The sequence below is a fragment of the Musca autumnalis genome, unplaced genomic scaffold, assembly GCF_047663935.1.
Source record: "Musca autumnalis isolate F117 unplaced genomic scaffold, ASM4766393v1 scaffold_1, whole genome shotgun sequence".
Classification (NCBI taxonomy): Eukaryota; Metazoa; Arthropoda; class Insecta; order Diptera; family Muscidae; genus Musca; species Musca autumnalis.
The window spans coordinates 867,225-882,069 of record NW_027411644.1 but is presented as its reverse complement, the minus strand read 5'-3'; the positions used below and the strand labels follow the sequence as shown (position 1 = coordinate 882,069).

Genomic DNA, 14,845 nt, shown 5'->3' with positions numbered 1-14,845 from the left:
TTTCCTTATTTTGTAATGGACAGACAGACCGCTCTGGTTACATATAATATAATATCAAAAAATATTTATAAATACATAGCTTTCGGTGCCGAATCGACGAATGAAAAACGAAAATTTTCAAAGTATTACATTATTTTAAACAACAAAAACTTAGGTACATTTGAAAACTTTTTGTAGCAGATAAATGTAGTTATTTATAAACCGACCAAAAACATAAATGCGCCCGTTTGCTTCAAGGAAGATGTCAAAAATTGGGTTTCAAGTTTCGTTTTCGTAATTTGTCTGAATATGCCCCCAGAATAAAAAAAAAACAAAACATTGTTCCACAACATCCCATAGGGACAAGGGAGACTTCTCTCATATCAATGAGTGCACCCCGATTCATATTTAGCTCAATGATATGGGAACTACTGTTTATCGCCGAGTCCTAACGGCGTGTCTTAAGACACCACTTGTGGAGAAGTTTTTCAAGGCTGAAATACTCAGGAAATGTCGCCAACATTACTGAGGGGTATTTTGCCACCGTTGAAAAATGTTTGATGTTGCCTGGCCGGGGAATCGAACCCCCGACCTTCTGCGTGCAAAGCGGGCGTGCATACCATTGCACCACGGTGGCACCCATGCCCCCAGAATAGTATAGATAAAATAAAAAAAAATTGAAATTTTCCCCACAAAATTCAATTTCAGACGCTAAATACTAGACCAAAACTGTTACCTGGTACAAAATTATGTCAGTATTGAACTATACACACAATGCAACACAGAGTTAAAACTGTGAGATCCCTGTGTATACTAGGATGTAATTCTGTTATCTTACCACTTACATAAGCATAATTGGCATCAATGGAAACGTCAAGAGTTCCGCTTCGAAATACAACTTATATCCTGCAGGAATAATGATATAGTCATTATACTAAAAATTTTACCAATTTTCACACAAAAGTTTTGTTCAATTTAAACCGCTAAATATTATATGATCATCGTGTTGGAGTTTGATTACAATTTTTAATATCTCGTCGAGATATGGCGAATATTTCGCAGTGTTGCATGAATTTCATATTGTGATGTAAAGTGTAATGATATACATATGTATGTACATTGTATATGTAATTGTATGATCATCAAATTAGTGAGAAGCAAAAGTATGGTAACATGGGGGCTTCGCCACTAGGGCGCCTTCGCCAACAGCAATTATCATAAAATCTATAACTTATTTATAATGAATGAATTATGTAGTTTTCGATGATCTTTTACCCTCCAAACATTGTCAGTTTTAGTTTAACAGTGAACAAACAAGTAAGTACATATCATTCAGCTGTGCTGACGGAGAAATACCCAAAACCAAACCAAACACAATAATTATGCCGTATATAAAATATATTGATTTTATATCACGAGTTTGCTTTAAAATCTGTAGGTAACGTAACGTGGGCTTAAACCAAATCATTGACATATGCCAAACATTTTTGGCCACCAAACTTCCTCATAAAGGACTCAAAATATTAAATTATGTTAAAATAAGTTTTAAAGAAATTTTAAAAAAAGTTGTAGAGTTATCTTGCACAATATCCGACAGGATTTTGAAGCTTTTGGCCCATTATCTTAGAAAGTATTGACTTACTCCGGAACAAAATGTACCATTGTAAATGAGGCCGCTCCAACAATCTACTGAAAAAGAGTCAAAACGATGCGAGAGGAGCTCCTAAACTTCACTTTATCCGAATTTTGTGTGGGAGGTACCCGAAGGAGTGGACTATTTCAATCCCATACTGGATTGGATGAAATAATACGATGTGCAAAGCCTGCATCAATCAAAAACTCCCTGCGAGGATTATCTTGCGGATTTGCCATTTTGGTTGGTGCCGTCAGGGTTTCTTGGAGCTTTTAGGCCAATATCTCAGGAATTATTGACTTACTCCGGCAAAAAATTGTACCGTCGTAAAGCGAGCCACAAAAAAACTTACTGAAAAAAATTTCAAAACGATCCGTGAGAAGCTTTTAAACTTCACTTTATCCGAATTTTGTGTGGGAGGTACTCGAAGGAGTGGACCGAAACAATCCATATTCCAACCTAATACATGACTGAATGAAATAATACGATGTGCAAAGCCTGCACCAATCAGAAATTCGCTGCGAGGATTATCTTGCGGATTTGCCATTTTGGTTGGTGCCGTCAGTGTTTCTTGGAGCTTTTAGTCCAATATCTCAGGAAGTATGGACTTCCGCAAGAAAAAAATTGTACCGTCATAAAGAGAGCCGCAAGGAAAACTTACTGAAAAATTGCAAAACCATCCGAGAGGAGCCCTTAAACTTCACTGATATGATACTCCTCAAATTTCGAAAATTGGCAAAAAATTATTTTGAAAATATCGCATATTAAAACGCGTTTTGGATATGTCAGTTCCACTTAAATAAATAGATCGATACGCGTGTTTTAACTGCGAGAAAACAGATATTTAAAAACTGTCGTAAATGCAGAGATATAATAGATTTTTTCTAAAAATTGAGTGCGATGCTACATCCACGGTTCTTGATGGATCGCGTTGAAACGGCATAGAATGATGTATTTTTAATGGTGATTATTGAAATCGGATGCGCATAAAATGTAAATGAACTTCGCAGAAATTATGACCATTTTACTGTATTTTGCACCCTAATATGCAGCGGATGCTACATCGTGGCCGCCAAATAGAATTTGACAAACTGTACATCAAATAAAAGGGATTGATTCACTGTGTTGGAAAATCGGATGCGCCTCATGTCATTTTCATAATTACGCGGTTTATATGCGTCTCAAATGTTGTAATATTCAATATGACATTATTTTAACGTTATGCCACAATTGGAATTCCTTGTGATTTAATATAAGGTTCTAATAATATTATCCAATAGGAAAACTATAAGCGAAAAATTTGTTACAACGGAATATCATCATTATTGCGTGAAATTTTGACGAAAATGGCGAAGAACTCAAACATTTTATTCCAACTTTTCCTATAAAACCATAAAAAAATAAAATTAGAATAATATGATTTTAATTTTTTCGTAATATTTTCTTCGTATTTTTGCAAATAACATGAATACTATAGCTCCAACCTTCACAACTTAGGTTTCATTTTATTCCTCAAAATGTCTGGATGCTGTTATAATTGTTTTATATATTTTTCGTAAGTATGAGCGCTATTGTTTCAAAAATATGTTTGTAAATACGTGAAATTATTTAACAAATTTGATTTTTCGCGAATCCATCGAGATTTTGCGATTATTTTTTGCATCATCGCAAAGGGTACGAATTCAGTTAACGTTAATAGGATATAATAATAGGAATGATGATTTTTTCTTAATCTATGAACCAAAAATCATTGATGTAGTATCAAAATTTTTTTTATTTTTTTGAAATGGAAAAGACAATTTTAGTCATTTTTCCAGATATACCCTTCTGGCCTAAAGGCTGAGGGTATAAAAATCTCATGGTGTAGTTTTTTTATAACTCGGTAAAAATAGTTTTCTGTAAGTAAATTGGGTGATATATATCCTTTTACATTTCGAAATATGAAAAGGATTCATCATAGTGTTAAAATATCAGTAGTTGTGAATACTAATATAAAGTGTTCGTTTAAAAAAATAATTTATAATGACCTATTTTTTAAATATTTTAAAATAATTGCACATGGGGCGACTTCTCCTCCATCTAGGTGGGGCAGCTTCGCCACCTTTTTACTGATAAGAATTCTGTAACTTTTGAACAAATATAAATATTTTAGCTATTTTTTTTTTTTTTTGTTCGACTGTTAACATCACCTTCTTTAAATGTAATCTTCAACAATGGAATCTAGGTTGATGGGGAATTTAGGATCAAACTTATGTGGATTCGAAACCGTTTAAAAACTCTTTAAAAAGTATCAGATCAAAATATTCTAAAAAGTGTTCGTCATAAAATTTTACTGTACGTCTCAGAGTACAGCAGAAAATCCTTTGTGAACACCACTAAATATTGAAAAACACGTTTTAGGGTTAAAGTCGTACTTCATATGAATTTATTCAAAATTGTGCCACAAACATAATTTCAGATGCAACCAAGGAAATGAAGTCTCTATTTAGATTACATATCATTAAATGTCAGTGTCAATTTTGCAGAAAAACATAAAAAATGTTTCCCAATTTTTTGATGATATTTTTCCTTTTTTTGGAATTGATTTATGAATGTAACATGAAAGTTAGTTCTAGACGAAAAGTGTCAAAGGAAGAAAGATTTTACATAAAATTATACTTAGAGTCTCAAGACAAACCATATATCTATGAAAATTGCATACTATTATTTATTATAGTATTTAAAGTAACTAATTTAAATGCGGTTTTTCATGAATTTTTTCAAGAAAACCAAACTTTTGTTTCATTTGAAAGAGCACATCTTTATCTAGTCTCTGATTTTTTTATTGAAAAATATTATGTGGTATTATGGCAAATAACCGTCTATGAAACCCTTGTAGTTTGCACCGATTTTAAAATGTCACTTCGAAAAACAACGTTTTTAATTTTTATGTTGCATACAAAACACTATAAATTTGTCCCTTCCAAAGCTCATATCTCAGGCAATAGTGATCCGATCGACTTTAAAATTTTACTACATATTCTATGCTACTTCTACTTTAAAAACATTTATATCTCAAGAATTGTTCGTTCTATGTAAAGAAATAAAAACCAAACATTGCCTGTGGTCACTTTTTGATTTGACCCACCGTTTTCAAGAATAATTCCGAAAACCAAAAAACCCCTAAATTTTTAACTTATAACCTTAGAAGTTTTTTTGTTTTATCAGTTTCCCAAAATCATACAAAAATTCAAAATTCGCTAACATTTCGCTTTCATTCGCAATAATATCTTTGTTACAAAACAAATAAGTTTCGACTATTTTTACCATTTTTACAACTTTTTGTGAAAAAAACTAGCTAAACTTGCACATTACTTTAAGAGGTTACCCCTACTTATCACTTTCAAAAAATTTGAAAAAATGAAGCACATGTAGTATAAAGTATCAAAGAGCAAAATTGATTATGATATGACCGTTCAAGTTCAAAGCGAACGACCCGTTGTGTTTTGTGTGTAGATGCAAAGGTTATTGGTTTATTATACACTTTTTTGCATTATTTTATTATGTCTTACTACGGTTAGCTGATGTGAATTACCAGGAAATTGAAATATATAAGGCCATAAGCTTACCAAAATACATACATATGTATTTTCTTCTTCATATGTATGTATTTTCTTCATGTAAACCCTTTAGGGTGATCCCCATTTAAAATATCAGAATATCGAAGTATGCATATTTTAAAGTATAAGTAGCCTAGAATATTTGGTGAAAATTTTAAGTGGATCGGAAGAATATTGCCAAAGATATGGGCGTTGGAAGGGAAAAATTTATTGTGTTTTGTATGTGTTGACATAACATAAACATAACATAAAAACAAGTGAGCAAAGGCTATAGTCGGGACGGGGCCGACCATGTGATACCCTACACCATGAATTGTATGCATTACCGACTATTGTGGTATCTCCTTTGTTTGACCACATTCGCCAACCTGCTTTACACCAATGTAAAGGCAATATTTTCTTCTTCCATTGACAGGCTTTGCCGTTGGAATACCCCTACTAGAAGCCGATATATTCACAAAGAATAAAACTTTGAATTTGTCTCCAAATGAGTTTTTCCCCATTCCGACCCCTAAATATTATCCGACTATCACCAAAATCAATAGGCTTCTTACTCTGTGGGGCCCCCATCTACCCCCAAAATTTCGTCACTATCCGGTCAAAATTCCAACTTGTAGCGTGATTACAAAAAATGGAAAAATTGGGTATATTACTGAATTTTACAATATCTCGGTTTTCTCATACTTTGCATCAATATAAACGAGATCTTTCCTTCTTCCATTGACGGGTATTCCCTTTGGAATACTCCAACCAGAAGCGGAGATATTCGCATAAGAAAAAAACCTTGACTGTTCTCCACATAAGCTTTTCGCTTATTCCGACTCCTGAATATTATCCGACCATCACCAAACTAAATAGGCTTCTTCCTCTGTGGGACCCGCATCAACTCCCAAAAAATTCGTGACGATCCGATCAAAATTGCGACCTGTAGCGTGATTACAAACAAATCGGAAAATGGGATGCATTACCGACTATTGCGATATCTCTGTTGTTTGAGCAGCTACAACAACCTACTTTACATCGTTGTAAAGGTAATATTTTCTACTTTCCTTGCCAGGTTTTGCTTTTGATATACCTCTTAAAGAAACAGAGATGTTGGCTTTGAAATAAAACGTTGACTTTCTCCAAATAAGTGTTTGCCCATTCCGACCCCTGAATATTATCCGACCATCATTAAAATCAGTAGGCTTCTTCCTCTGTGGGACCCCCATTAACCCCTAAAATTTCGTGACTATCCGATCAAAAATGCGACCTGTGGCGTGATTACAAAAAAAAAAAAACGGAAATGGGATGCATTATCGACTATTGCCATATCTCTGCTATTTGACCACCTACGACAACTTACTTTACATCGTTGAAAGGTAGGCTTCTTTCTCTTTGGGACCCCCATTAACCCCCAAAATTTCGTGACGGTCTGATCAAAATTGCGACCTGTAGCGTGATTTCCAAAAAAATAGAAAAATGGGATGTATTGGGACTATTGCGATATCTCCGTCATTTGGTTACCTATGCCGACCTAGTTTGCATCGTTGTAACGATGGGATCTTCTACTTTCATAGTCAGGCTTTGCTTTTGGAAAGTTTACAACTAAAGCTGTGATATTCATAAATATAATTAAAATCGCAAAAATGAAAATTGGGGTTTTATTTGCTATTATTGTGATATCTTCGCTGTTTGATCACCTACAAGCACCTACTTGACATCATTAGAAAGGTTATATTTTCTACTTTAATTGTCAGGTTTTGCTTTTGGTATACCCCATATAGAAGCTGAGATATTCGCTTTGGAAAAAAACGTTGTCTTTTTATCCACCTAAGTTTTTTGCCCTTTCCGACCCCTAAATATTATCCGACCATCACCAAAATCAATAGGCTTCTTCCCCTCCGGGACCCCCATCAACATCCAAAATTTCGTGACGATCCGATCAAAATTGCGACCTGTAGCGTGATTACAAGGTTTAGATGGACAGACGGACGGACGGGCGGACGGACTAACGGACGGACACAAATAGCCACATCGACTCAGCTCGTCGAGACATTCATTTTGGTATATATAAGTATGGGTCTACGACCATTATTTCGATGCGTTACAAACTCTTTGCCCAAAACCAACTTATAATACCCTCTCCACATAGTGGTGTAGGGTATAATTAAAAACGTTGTTTTTCGAAGTGACATTTTGAAATTGGTGCCAACTCTAACTCGAAAACCAATGAACAGATTGTCACAGATTTGTGAGCTTATCAAGAACATCAACATCTAATACTTCATCGATCAACTTTTTTGAGCGTTGTATGACCAAAAACGTCAGTTTATTAAGCCAAAAATTTAAATTTAGCTTTTTTTGTAAAACCTAATATTAAAAAAATCGATCGGATTAGATCTTTATGTTCTAAATAAGCCCATAAAGCTATATGATGATCGGTTCAGTAGAGTTAGCATCGAAAACCTTTTAATAAAAACAGGGTTTCGTAGTCGCGCGCAAAATTACGCAACATGTTTCAACAAAAAAATTCCGAAAGTACAGAAAGATGTGCTCTTTCAGATGAAAAAAAATCAACATACTAAAAAGTTTCTTGTTTTCTTGGAAAAATTCATGGACAATTGCTGTTATTGGGCTTTACACCTTAAACGTAAATGGGCGAGAAATAATAGCAACATAATTGCGGGCTTCTGATGCCTGACACGTTTACTTTGGAATTTTTTTACAAATTTCTTGACTTCGGTTCCCGCACTTTTTGAACAAATTTGTATGATATAGCTAGCTTTATCGTTAAAAAATGTGCGGGAACAAAATGAATGCATTTTATGTTTACCTATTAAGCCGATGACGATTATGGCCCCTAATTTTGTTCTTTTCTCTTTCGAGAATGTACTTGTACTTACCCTTATGTTACGTTTTATATTTATACCCTATACCACAATGTGGAAAAGGGTATTATAAGTGGTATACCAATTTGAGATGGCGATCGGATAATATAACCCTCTATATATTATCCGATCGCCATCTCAAACAAAAACTTTTGTGTGAAAATTGTGAAAATTTTTAATATACAGCTTATATCTTAATTCCTGGAAGTGACATTCCGGACAAGGGAGATATACTTGAAAGTGGAACGCTTGACCTTTCAATTGATGCCAATTATGTTGGTGTGCATGATCAGATAACAGAGTTACAGCCTAATATATTCCGTTATTTGTTTGTAGTGTAATAATAAACACGCTAGAAGTCGCAATTATACCTAAATAGTCACGAAATTTTGCACCGGGTAAGAGTATAGGTCGAAAAAGATGCCTACAATTTTGAATGATGGTCTGATATTCTTTAGCGGGTGAAATGGACCATTACATTTGTATGAAAAATATAAAAATTTTATTTTTGGTCGATATTTTAATTCCTTGCGGACATAAATATTTCGCAAAGTAGCCTACATATGGAAAAAAACTACTGACCTTTCCTCCGATGTAAATTGCAATAAAGTGTTTGCTAGATAACGGGCCTACTGCCTAATATATAATGGGTTCTGTGTAGAGAACCACATTTTTATCCCATGCTACATATTGTCTCTCCAAAAGTTTATATAACACCACGAAATATTCGTCCTAGACCCCTTATTTGGTATGCCAAACGAGATAAATCGATTTAGCGATGTGTGTCCGTCCATTAAAAATTTTAAACAAGCAATTATGGACCGATTGTAACGAATTTTTAAGGAGGTTTGGTTCGGGCCAGAATTGAAATGATTAGTTCTTGGAGATGATCGTGAAATGTTCAGGGGATGAAATGGACCAAAAACAAAATTTTAACCAATTTTGTAGCGGCTCTGTAGGTCAAAATAATAACCCGCAAAATTTTAAACAAAGTTTGAGTTTATGATGAAGAAGAAGCGTACAAACCAACGTGAAGATCAGATAATACTTAGCGGGTTAAATGGACTGAAACTTTTGTGTGAAATTGGTAAAAATTTCAATAACGTAGCGGTTAAACAACTGAAGTAGTAGTACTACATAAGTGGGTTTCATTACATTTTAGGTTGTTTGAACTAAATTTTCCTTTCCTGCTACAAAAATTTCTTTGTCATGCTAGCTTTTTGGTTTTGGTCATAAGTATTATACATTACATCTCTGATATTTTATAATTAAATTTTCACAATCATTGAAAAGAAGTTCCGTGGAGAGCGATTGTCCAGGGATAGTGGTATAGGGTATCCCATGGTCGGCTCCGTCCGGCTATAGACTTTTCTTACTTGTTTTTATTAAATTTGAAGCATAAAAACCAAGAAAGCATTTATTTCTTCGGGCGAAACTGCCCCACCCCTATGGAGAAGGTGCCACATGGGTGGGGCAGCTTCGCCACTTTTGGATACTTCGAAAATCTTTTTCAATTTGTAGTATACAGCCATACATATTTTATAAAAAAAAAATTTTAAAAAAAAATTTGAACAGTGTTGAGTCGCGAGCACTTACAAAAAAGTGGCGAAGGCTCCCCATGTTACTATATATATCATTTTGGTTATGTCGTGTTGCTCTAATGATTGTTTTCAGTTATGCATATATCTGCTTAGAGCTACTCCAAAAAAATTATCCAAAGTGCTGATAAGTAAAAATTTTCAAATGATTTTGGGCGTGAGGTTTTTGTATCGTGATTAAGATTTTCTTTAATCTTAGGTAAAAGATCATCAAAGTACAATTCGGCGAGAAGAGATTGTAAAAAAATCATATCCCTAATGTATGCACTTGTATATTGAAGTATTGGTGCCGCCTTACTGTGGTACAACATCCCTTCCAATTTGGTGTTTCTGTAACTATAAACAGAGAATGTACATATTTGCATAGCATACACTCTTGTTGCGGACTTTAGTGACACCATAACAATTAATCAAAATGTCACAATATTTTTGCACACATTCTGGCCGCACACACACCAATTTCACAGAGTGGAGGTCATTTTTGCGTGCCACCAATTGGGAATTCTGTCAATCATTTTAAAACAAAAGATTTCGTTTCAATTGATAATAATTGCGATTGAGCGCGAGTCTAGGCCAAAACAAACGAATTTACAATTTATTCTGGACAAGAAAAAAATGAAAATTTTTTAGAGTGACTAAATGATGACAAAGGGCCTGTCAAATACTGACATTGCCAATAAAAATTTACATCACTTGAAGTTCAGAACGAATTCTCTTATACTTATAGTGAAGTGTAAACGAACAAGTCGTGACGTAGATTTAATCATAATCATTATTGTTGAAGATCTAATCATACGTTTGCTTTAAGTCTGGAGTATTCCTCCATTGACTTAACTTCATATTACACTCTATTACAGAGAGTAATGTTTACAAAACGAACTGACAAGCATTGCAAAATTTGCCGATCGCAACCAATCTCAGTTTTTCACCAAAAAGCATTAAATCTAAAAGAAAATTCCCTTGGCCGGGATGAAATCGTTAGTGATATAGCATAGTCAAAACCAGTATATACTATACGTAACAAATTTTATTACGTTTATGTGTTATATCAACACATTCCATTTCCATTAATATTCTGCCAAAATGTCATGTTCATTGCTTGAGACCTCAAAATTTCTCAATTTCAACCCATTTCTGATATTCTTATACTTTGTTTCAGACCAAGTACCGTAATCGCACGTACATTATGACTTTTGATGCAGTGCATAGCAATAGAAATATTTTTTACAAAATAAGTCATAACCGATTTGAACTAAATTTGGCACCAAATAAAAATGCTTTCGCATGCATATCATGTTTTGTTCCTATCGGAATGAGTGTATAATTATTGTCGGAATATGGCAAATCCACAAATATTACAATACATATATCCAATATTGTTTCATTAAATTGTCGATTGAATCCCAATAATTCGCATCAAAGTATCGAAAAACTCGATAATTCCATTGAAATGGTCGGTACCATGTCATTACGAATTATCGACACTATACGATAAATGCAATGTAAATGATAAATGACATATGACCGCGTACTTTGCTTGCGTATTGCATTGCAAGGCGTACATTCTCCTAATATATTCTTGCTAAGTACTGTGCCGGATTGAAAATCGTCTTCGCACTCATTTCGATAATTACGGTTAAAAAATCGGCGTATTGGAATCAATTACCGTGCGTTCATTTGCTCCTGATGCCCGATGTTGTTTGTTGTTAGGAATAGGATTGAGTGTCGTTAAACGCCTAATTCATAATCGTGATAATATGGCAATTTGTATCGCTGAATGCTTGACAAATTCATTCACATGCATCGCGTGCCGTACATCAGATACGACATTCATATTTATTTTGCCTAAACAGCTGAATTCGCCATTAGCAAAACAAAAGGAGCATGCACAACATGGTATCCACTTATCAGGCTCAACTGCAGCCTTAATCACCATCAAGGTGCCCGACTGTACTAATACTGGCCAATGAAAAAATCAACAGTCAAGATTGCGTTAGAGTCCGCCCTTACGTATGCCACACACGAAAGTATCTGTTGCATGCTTCTGACTACTGGTGTTAATGGGAGGAAGCAAGCTAAATTTGTTAATTTATATGAATGGGTATTCAATTGAGTGAACAGGCACGTCACCTGCGAGATACCACCAATTGCCAATCCATGTAGTCTAGACTAGTGAACTGAAAATAGCGAATTGATAATGGACATATGATTCCGTTGCTCTGCAAATATTGGCTACATGTTCCATATTTTTTTTTTCAATTAGTCCGTGGAAATAAAATTTTGTACCTAAGCCTGGTAGTAAAATGAAAACAACGATGGTGGTAATGGCAAATAACGTGTAGAATTATAACAAGTTTTTGTTTTTTTTTTTTGTCATGGAAATTTGTACGTGTTCTACGTCCAGATATAGAATGAACATATACCGAATGAAAATGTTGCTGATTTCATATATTTTGTAAAGGATCCTTTCCCTTCAAGGAAACGTTTTTATTTAAATATATTTTGTTTGGTGAAATTCATATACGTTGATATTTAGTGTTACAAACTGGAAAGCGAGTAGGTTCTATCTTTTCGACAATTCCGGACCCAAAGACATTCGTATCGCATCCAAGTGAAACCTGAATAAAAAGTTTTTGTCTGCTTTTCTCAAGTCATGAAATGTGATAGAGGAGAAACAAAGAAAAGCCACAGAAGACTATAAGTATAGATAGTCGAATTCGGACTTTACGTTGGCATAGATACAGCTATAATGTTCTTACAGTAACAACTTGACTAGTGGTTTACAGTACCGTCACATACACTCAAACCAGAATGATTTGTTTGACATTATTTTGGTTTGCTTTGTGTATATGTGTCAGGCATTAGCGATTTCTCGCCCGGCAATTGTCTGCTTGATAACATTATCAAAGAAACACTCGGCCAGCACTGTAACAAATTCGCCCTTCATTGTTCCACTCACACAGAATGGATTAGCAATAGTCCTTTTGGTTGTCGTCTACGTTGTCTTTCCATAGCACTAACATTCTGTCATAAGCATGCAATATTCTGGTTGACTGAGTGTGAGATGAATGGATGGATAATGGATGGTCTGTCGGTCAGTTAAATATCTGAGTCATAGTACAGTGTAGCAAGTGAACAAATATGAACATATGTACATGTTCATATGTAAGTATTACGAGTTGGATGTAGAGAAATTATGACAATATTGGAGATGTGATACTTCTTAGTTTACAATTAGACCTAGTAGAAAATAAGAAATAATTTTGAAGATGGCAATTGTTTATTATTTTTTATTTCAATATATGTATGTACATACATATGTTTACTACACCACTATGTGGGCAAGATATTTGGCTAAAACGTTTGTAACACGTCTAAATAATGGGTTGGTCGAGGACCACCTTAGAACATACCTCAATTTGAAAGAGCTGAAAGATCTAGCTATGTTCCTTGTTTATATTTCATATAAGTTCAATACATATTGGTATCGATAAAGTCATCAAAAGGCACGTTAAAGTAATAGTGTTATTATATTTTGGTCTCAAACTCGCATAAGATAGCAGTTAGTTAATTGATTATTTTCTAAAATTTATTAATGATAATAGAAAAGCAAAGAAAATCGACGAAGAATGTAAGCATACAAAAAGTTGCTATCATTTTTCTGCAGTTGTAGTTCAAATATCAGGGCTATTGCAAAAGGCTATTTGCTATTCCTATTTTCCATTAATGTATTTTTTATTAAGATCGTGTATTTAACTACTTCTATTAGACGTATTTCGACACAATGAAGTACACCATCTGAACTTTTAATCAGTATATCAGGCACCATATTAATATTTCAGTCAGGGTTTAAAATGCTAACGCCATATTAGCAAAAGCACCGAATTTTTGCAGCTTTGCCTGTTAAAATTTCTTCGAAATATGTTTAGCAACAATGAACAACGGCAACATGTAGCAACAAATTTCACAAAAATATTGCTAGCGATTCTGATGTTATTTGATATTGTCGCTATAATAAAATAGCATCGGACACGCTTACTCATATTTTGCAGCACACCCACAGAAAAAAATGGCCTCTCTAACATATATCCCAAACATATATTTGTTTGCAAACAGTCCCAAACATAACATATGCAAATTATATGTTTGGATGCAAACAAATTATATGTTTGGGTGCAAACAAATACAAACCCAAAAGCCACAAAAAAGAAAACAAACACATGCACCAGTGGGCGCTTTCTGAGAGCAAGGGAGCGTAAATGTTAATGTAAAACACATTGAAATGTGTGCTCACTTGCTCTCAGCAAGCGCTCACTGCCTATTTCTAACATATATACACATTTATAAATGGTGGTGTTTTTTTATTGAAGGGCTTTCTGAGAGCAAGGGAGCGTAAATTTCAATGTAAAACACATTGAAATGTATGCTCACTTGCTCTCAGCAAGCGCTCGCTGGCTATTTCTAACATATATACACATTTATAAATGGTGGTGTTTTTTTATTGAAGGGCATAGAAAAAAGGCAAAACAACAAAGACACATAGGTAAATACAAAATTCCAAAGAAATACATAACACACATTAATAAAAGAAAACTGAATGAAATAACTTATAAAAAGTCGCACTTTTAAAAAGAAAAAATTATATAGAAACATCGTTGAACGCTTCTCCTTAGTTGTGAAATAAAACACATTTTCTTCAAAGTTGAAATCATCAGCGGGAAACAGGCATCTGGAATCAAATGATTATATAATGTAATAAATAGGTACATCCATATTTTAAATATACATATGTATGTATATCAAAAATGTATTGATGTAATTACCAATATTAAATGCGATTCCTTGTCCAATAAAATATTTCCATTCACCTTTTTGATTCAATTATAAAATGTATTGGACATTTAATTTACTAAAAAGCACTATTTCTCTAAGAAAGGACAAAACACTGATTTATTCACTCACTTTACCGTCTTTACTCATCGATGTTCACTAGAACACTGATGAAAAAAGACCAACATAATTAATACCATTTTTTCTTTTCGTCTTCGCTCGCTACGTTGCTTAACAACAACGAAACACACGTTTGGGTCCAAACATATATTTGTTTGCAATTAGTCCCAAACAAATTTTTGTTTGGATCCAAACATATTTCTAACATATATTTTT

At 34.0% G+C, this 14,845-nt stretch overlaps 1 protein-coding gene and 1 long non-coding RNA gene across 2 annotated transcripts in view; both read left to right on the top strand.

Moving 5' to 3' along the window:
- osy (ABC transporter oskyddad) overlaps positions 1 to 14,845 on the top strand; it is a 99,312-nt gene that overhangs the window by 32,911 nt on the left and 51,556 nt on the right. The window lies entirely within an intron of this gene.
- Positions 1,601 to 14,272, top strand: LOC141400069 (uncharacterized). The gene is made up of 2 exons (XR_012412080.1): positions 1,601 to 5,434; positions 7,354 to 14,272. It is a non-coding gene; the product is annotated as an uncharacterized lncRNA (long non-coding RNA).